This window comes from Dipodomys ordii, unplaced genomic scaffold (assembly GCF_000151885.1).
Source record: "Dipodomys ordii isolate 6190 unplaced genomic scaffold, Dord_2.0 Scaffold130, whole genome shotgun sequence".
NCBI lineage: Eukaryota > Metazoa > Chordata > Mammalia > Rodentia > Heteromyidae > Dipodomys > Dipodomys ordii.
In genome coordinates this window covers 4,908,811-4,916,736 of record NW_012267346.1, presented here as the reverse complement: position 1 = coordinate 4,916,736, position 7,926 = coordinate 4,908,811, and positions in this window count along the sequence as shown.

The window sequence follows — 7,926 nt, the reverse complement described above, 5'->3', positions numbered from 1 at the left end:
AAGAAGAAGAAGAAGAAGAAGAAGAAGGAAAAGGAAAAGAAGAAGAAGAAGAGAAGGAGGAGGAGGAGGAGGAGGAGAAGGAGAAGGAGGAGGAGGAGGAGGAGGAGGAGGAAAAAATTCCTTCCCAGAGCCCCTGACCCTAAGGCCCTGGCCAATCCATGATAAAGCAAGCCTCTACTTTGCTTTCTCTCTAGAGAACCTTATGGAAGTTTCCCTCCTTATTATGCTGCCAGTCTCGAGTCTGAGCACAGAGTTGAGGGTGCCTTGTCTCAAACCCATGTTTTGGGGGACAAGGAAGGGTAGGAAACAGAACAGTGAAACATGGCAAGTGATTTGCCTGCAAGTCCCCATGTGCCTCCAGCACCCACTGTGGATAAAAGGAGATGCAGAGGAAAACACCACTGTGCCTTCAGTGGTTAAATAACTGTGATCTGACCCCCACAGGGTAGCACAATGCCCTCTCTTCTGCCTGGCTTCCCCTGGAGAAATCTAAGCTCAGAGGGGCTAAGAAGAAGGATACCTCACTACGCGCAAACCATCTACTTCCGTTCTCCCTACTCACTGGCAGCAGGACTGAAAGATACAATGTGACTTTGCTGCTCTGCATGCTCAAAAGCTCTGAGCTTGCTGGGCTTGGTGGCTCATGGCTCACATCTGTAATCCTAGCTACTCCAGAGGCTGAGATCTGAGGATTGTGGTTTGAAGCCAGCCTGGGCAGGAAAGTCCTTGAGATTCTCATCTCCCATACACTAGTCAGAAAAAAAAGGCTGGAAGTGGCACTATGGCTCAAGCGGCAGGACTGACAAAAACAAAAAGAAAGAAAAAAGTCTGAGCTGATTGTTTCCCTTTGCTTCATCTCCCCTTTGTACCACCAAGACAGAACAAAGTCTGAAAACCTGTGCTCAGCACAAGACAGATCTGAGGAACCAATGAAGCCTAGACAAGATGTTTTCCCCAGCATGCTTCCTAGGGAGCCTGGTCTTGACTTTCACATTTGCTGGAGGTGTGGTGTCCAAAGTAAACCTTTTGAACTGTTTTTTTGGAACCTCCAAAAAGACCCTGAACATCAAAGAGGATCCAATCCCCCGCGTGGTGCATGGCAGGCATCGTTAAGCATTTTGCATGAATCAACCACCTTCTGAAAAAGAAAGGAAACCCAAACTCAAAGCACATGGCCAGCCGATGGCCCCAACCACGTTCCCCACCACATGCTCACCACATGGCCTTGCCTGGCTTTGTGGAATCAAGCCCTACAGGCGCACAATGAATGCTCCTCCATCACAAGAACCATTCTCTGTGTACTCTCAGGCCAGGATACAATGGGGCCACTTGTCACAGCCTCTGTACATGGCTCAAGCAGGCCTACCTCATGGGAGACCATGTAAACTCTGACTGTAGTTACAAAGGGAGTCCTGCTGAGCCACACACACACACACACCCCAAAAAAAGTCAGGCTGGGGTGTAGCCTGGGCTGAATGGGTGAGTTCTTGGCACCATGCCCAGAAAGCTGCACTTGGAACAAATCTCAATATTCATAGACTACAGAGAACACAGTCCTGAAGGAAGGCAGAGCAGGAGCAAATCCAGAGTCTTGAGAATTTCCTACCATTTGCTTCACCCACCCCAAGGGCAGCTATGATGATGGAGCTGCAACTGAAGGAGCCACTGATGAGCCCTGCAAGGCCTGGTAAACTGGTGAGACACTCTGCTTTTGATCTGCCTGAGAAAGAAGGCATCTTCAGGCTCTTACAAACATCTGCTGGGCTATCTACAGAAGAAAGTTGGCATCCATCGTTGAGAGCAAAGTGGAAGGTGGGTAGGAAGTCAATTGTGTCCCTGCCAGATCCCACTAACAACCTTCTCCGAGGGAGGGAAACATCTGTCCCTGAGATCTCACTGGAAGGACCTGACACCGTTCTTAAAATAAAAAGCTATCATTCTTGGCTACTGCCTTTTTAAAAGTCATCTTCTCTAGTAGGAAATGTTCTAGGTTGAGGAAAAGAAAAAGGCTGAAAACCGCAAATGCAACCCAATTGGTGAGAGTTTTCATTAGCAGCTCAAAAACTGCCCACATTCTGGGTTTTTAATTAATAGGCATGATTTCCTTTGACTTCTACTTCAATGGGAGCTATATAAAACTAGTGAGTGGGTGACATTATTTCCATTCAAAAAAGAAAGAGAAGAGCAAGGGAAAGGGCTAAGTTAGGAACAGAGAAGGCAAACGAACGGTGTCTCTCCCCGAATACCTTTATAAATAAACGCTGATGCCCTTTTCCAGAGCCTTTCAACCCATGACCAATCAACTCCCTGAGTCCATTGAATACCCTGATAGCCTGAACCACCAGCCCAGACATGGCAGACCCCAGCCAGACACCCTCACTACACAAATCCTGACTGAACATGCCGCATCACAGACATTGTTAGGCAGGGACCAAAATGCTGAGAGAAAAGAACTGCTTTCCACTCTCTGAGGAGCTCGTGATCTTAAGGAAAAGATACATAAAACAACAACAACAAAATGCTGTTTGGCCAGACGATCAGCACTTCCAGGCAGAAGCATTGTCTTATCAATTCTTGTGCTCCTATAGCCTGTCCAGTTCCTAAATAGAGGAGGCAGTTGTTAAATGTTCATTGAATGAATACGTGACAGATAGCATGTTCCTCCACATGGACTTTCATGGCACTGCAGGACAGGGCAAGTCTACTGTGGTGGGCTAGACCTGGACAACGGCTACCATGACATCTGTTCTATGTGTTCAGAAACCAGTATGATCAGTTGTTACATTTTTGCTTGGTATCATCTTCCAGGAGAGGAAGGTGAAGGCCTAGAGATGGAACTTACACACCAAATGGAGTTTTCCAAAGAGAAAACTTGGGAAGTGCATTCTGGACAGAAGGACCAGTGAAGGCAAAGGCAAAGAGAACTGAGCTTTGCCAAGCAAGTTGGGGAATCAAGAAAAAGAAGATTGTTGAGATTGGGGTTATAGCTTAGTGGTACAGCATATGGTCCGTCCGCAGAGTCACAAAATTAAGAAGGAAAAAATGAACAGGGGAGGTAGTGCACACACACACGGGAATCAAATCCTACAGAATCTCATCTGCTGAGGCCTGGGTTGAGTTCAATCTGTGTTCTGAAGGCAAGGAAGAATATTCAGATGGTTTTAATCAGAAAGAAGCCTGAAGGCTCTCATGAAAAAATGAGACCGAGCTAGGTAAAGATGACTTGTTGGAAGGCTTTATGTAGAAAACATTAAAGCATAGAAAGATACTAAAGCCTCAGTGACAGACTTAGGACACACACAACTCCAGCACATTTGGGAGGCAGATATTTTCTCTCACGTTGCAGGAATCTGTTGGGTGCAAGGGAGGAGAGAAGAAAGCTTAGTTAGGCACCTGGGAGGTGGTTCTGTTAACATAATAGGAAACCAGTCCAGAAAGGTTGGACAGGGTGACATGCATGTTATATGAAATGTGATACTTCTGCCACATCAGATGGAGCTGTCCAGAGCAGGCTGTAGTAGACAGGTTTGATCTAGAGAGGTGACCTGTACTGGTCTGGGATTTGCACGTAGTTTCTCCCCACAATCTCACATGTGCATACCGTGTCCAGAACCTGACTTGAGAGAGCATTTCTATGTTTGACAAAAACCTGATGCTAAATCAGAGATGCCAAGAAAAGCATTTCACATTTAGGAGGCGGCTGTGACACCTATGAGCTAAGGTTGTGACAAAGCCGACTGAAGCAACACTTCCAAATAGGGGAAAAAATGTGTCCTAAAGAGCTCAGAGAGAAACTCCAGTGTTCCTATTAATGGCAAGAGCTTTCCCCACTTAAAGAACAAGGAAAGAAGGAAGTGTATATTAGATAGGAAATATATATATGAAGAAGGAAGGAAGAAAGGAAGGAAGGAAGGGAGGAAGGCATTTTGTGTATAAATACCATTTTGAAACACTTTATGTAGTTACTTTCTGCTAATAACAAAAAGAAACCTTCTTAGGAGAAATCATTGGAGCCTTGCATCTGTCCACTCACTCATTATAAACCACCAGCAAACTTCTAACACATGGTGATTGTCCCATCTAGTGAACTATGAATGAGAAATCTGAACCACCAATAGATGAACTACCTTACTATTCCTTCATTCACGACATTTTCTTATCCTTGCTTTGTGAAGACTCAAACCTTGCATAGATCAATCTATCCTAGATTTAGTGAACCCATTCTTACTGGTACACACATGAATTTTCTGATGAAGAATAAAGCTCTTCCCTGACAACAAATCCAGCTTGTAGAATAGCCAAAAGGATATTAATCAACTCGACCTTCTATCTAACCTGTCCATGAATTAAGTTTGCCCATTAGTCCCATTTCACTGCAGCAGGGAATAGACATGACTTTCCCCCTTTCTTTCTCAGCACTCAAAAGCTGTACCTCTTGATTTTTCTAACCTACAGAGTCCAATGACTTCCTTGCTTTATGAAATTTCAATACGAGCAGGTCTGCAGGAATAAGTGCAAAATCTGACTGAGGCAAGAAGATGAGAAATGTCCAATTTATTGTCCAGTGTAAACCAGGCTTCTGAATACTTAACATCAGGCGTGTCTAATTTTCAGTCATTCAGAAGGGCTGGGGTGGAAGGTATTTGTCTCCTCCATAGTTAACTCCACCACCACCACCACCATCACCATCATCATTTACTGCTGCTTTTGAAGGAGTTAGAAGAAGGCTTATTCTGGTATTTAATCAGCAATCTTCCTACTAGGGATTGAGTCAACTGGGCCTATGATTATCTTCACTAGCCAGCTAGAAGCCTTTTCGCCCTTTACCTACAATGCAGCAAAGTTAAAGACCAACCTCCAATCTCTATGATGTTCTTTTCAATTCTCAGAGTTCTCTAGTGTCTGGCTACCATCTACACCAAGGTAAAGAACCCGAACCATTTTTTCTGTTTTGATTATGGGGAAAAACTAAGAAGCATACAAGGTAGACAATATAGAGATAGATAGAGATGATAGATAGATAATTAAATATAAATAAGTACATATAAATAGTCTGTGCTTGGATTTCCTGTCCTCTACCCCACCCATGTCAGCTAGAACCTGAGATGTAAGGGGTTACCTCTTCCACCTTTCTGCCAATTATTGAAGTTCTTTCCAGGTTCATGATGAAAATCTCTGTGACAGACAGGGTATTCATAGCTTCCCACCCCTATCCTGTGGTGATACATAATAATTGGCAACTTGTTCTTTGCTGTGAGGGCATTTCCAGAGATAACTGACATGTATATTATCAAATGAAGGGGGAGGACTCTTCCCAAATAAGGCAGTATCATCCAATAGGCTCAGGGTCCAGATGGAACAAAACAACAAAAGTGGGAAGAAACTCACTTTCAAGCACATACTGGGCTCTTCTTGAGTGGGTGCATTTTGAGGTTTGTGGTTGTTGCTATTGTTTCTTTTGCTGTTGTTGCTGTTTTGTGGGTTTCTTTTTCTTTTTTTGTGCTGTCATTACCCATGGATATCAAACTCCAGATTCTTTAGGCTTTGAATGTGGACTCTAACCAGACTCCCTAGGAAGTTCCTGAGGCCTTCAGCCTTGCACTTGCGCTGGTCCTCTGTTCTGATGTTTCCAGCTGCCTGGATTTGGTTTCCCAAATCTCTAGCCTTCAGATGGCCCTTGTGGAACAATCCACCCCAGATCGTGTGAGCCAACCTAGTGAACCCCCCTTATAATTTTATACATTTTCACTGCTCTGTCCACCAGAGAACCCCAACTAATACACAAAGAGAAGAGACCTCAGGCAAATACATTTCACTGTTAGGGCATGACTGCTGGGATTCTATCTTCAACCCATCATGTTCCTTGGCTAATACTATTCATGCTCCCTGACCCCTTTTAGTCTCTTCTGTGTCATCCTTGGAAAAATATCTCTTGTCCACTAAAGACAAAAGGAGATCTTGATTTCTATTTTACTAAAAGTAAACAATTCAAGTCCTGTTAAAACTTTTCTGAATTCTGAAAACAGGTTTCTCCTTCACAATAAAATAGAAAAAAGAAAAAAGCACTTATATCAGATGCCCTCCTCACCCTGAGATTTAACAATTCTATGGAGGCTCTGAGGAACTGTCAAGTCTTTGCTGTATGATTGTGAGCAAATCCTATGAATGAGAAGGGTAGTGCTTCTCAGCCTTGTGACTCCCACTTCTCAGCTTCCTCCTCCCAATCTATCTCTTTTTTAAAAAGCTTTTTATTGTGAAAATATTGTACAGAGGGGTTACAATTACATGAGCAAGGTAATGAGTACATTTCTTATCCAGCCTTGTTGCCTCCTCCTTTGTTTTTCCCTTCCCATCCCTTCCCTCCCATCTCCACGACTACACGGCCCACCCCCTTACCCCCCACCCCCCGCCCACCAGCCTAAATTGTAAAGTTCGTTTTTCGACATAGCATCTTGTACATCTCATTGTTGCAGTGGGTCAACTTGTACCTTTACCCTAAGCTAGAGGATATCTTTCTAAAGTTGAGTCATCTTAAAATTCTTCGGTAGCTGCCTGTAACATGCTTTGAAAAGTACTCTACGTGTTGCTGCCCCTTACCCCCCCAAGCCACAATTTTACCATCTAACCAGTCTTTATTAGTCACAACTCTGTTCCCACTAACAAACTTTAGCTAACTCTACTTGGATCTCTAGGATGTAGCCTGGGGTGAGCTCTCGAAGTGTTTCCTTGCTCCCACACTGGGTTAGGTATTTCTTCCCAGTGCCTTCCAAGTATCCTATAGTAACGGCATTGCAATGACCTACATTGTCTCTACCCTTACAGGGCTGCCAGCTACTTAAGCGTAAGGACTCTTAAGAATAAGGTGAAAGGAAAGGAGGAAGGAAGAAAAGTACCATGGGATAACCTTAACTCTAAAACATGAACTAAGGATAAATTCATAAAAGAGCCAGGAAAGAGTAATGAAGGGGCTGGGAAGGTGGCTCCGTGGTAGAGTGCTTGTCTTATATGCCTGAGACCCTGGGTTCCATTCCTCAGCACCACATAAGCAAAATGAAAAAAGCTGGAAGTGGTACTGTGACTCAAGTGGTAGAGCGCTAGCCTGGAGCTGAAGAGCTGAGGGACAGCACCCAGGCCCAGAGTTCAGGCCCCACGACTGGACCCCAAAAAAAAAAAGAGTAATGAAAAGCATTTGGGGGAAAGAGTTGTGACATGTGAACAACAAGCTCTTCAGAAAAATTCTCTTAAAAAAAAATCAGGTGATTAGCCAAGTTGATGGTACATACCTGTAATCCCAGGCACAAGAAAAGAGCAGGGGTCAAACAGGGGTCATGGGGCTTGAACTAAGGGTCTAGGCACTGTCCCTGAGCTCTTCAGCCCAAGATTAGCACTCTACCATTCTGAGCCACAGCATCACTTCCAGTTTTCTGGTGGTTATTTGGAGATAAGAGTCTCACAGACTTTCCTGCCCAGCTGGCTTTGAATCATGACCTTCAGACCTCAGCCTCATGAGGTGCTAGGATTACAGACGTGAGATACCAGCACTTTGTATATTTTTTTTTTGTGCTATGAACCTTCTGGGCAGTCTGTTGGAGACTGGGTGAACTCCTTCTCAAAATATTGCTAAATATAGAAAAGACAATATATATACATATATAGTAATAATTGAAGACCCTACAACAAAATATTCTATAGTCAAACATATTGTATATTCTTTTTCCCACATGATAGACAATATGAAGACATTATACCATAATAATATTTGTGCCTTTTTGTTAACATATTAACAGCAGACGCTTCACAAAATACTGCAACTTCTCAGTGGTGATGAAAGAAAATGATACTTCAAGATATTTGTAATAACTGTCACATTAACACTAGTGTGTGGTTTATTGCTTCATCCATAATTGAAGAAAATGCTGAATTTCA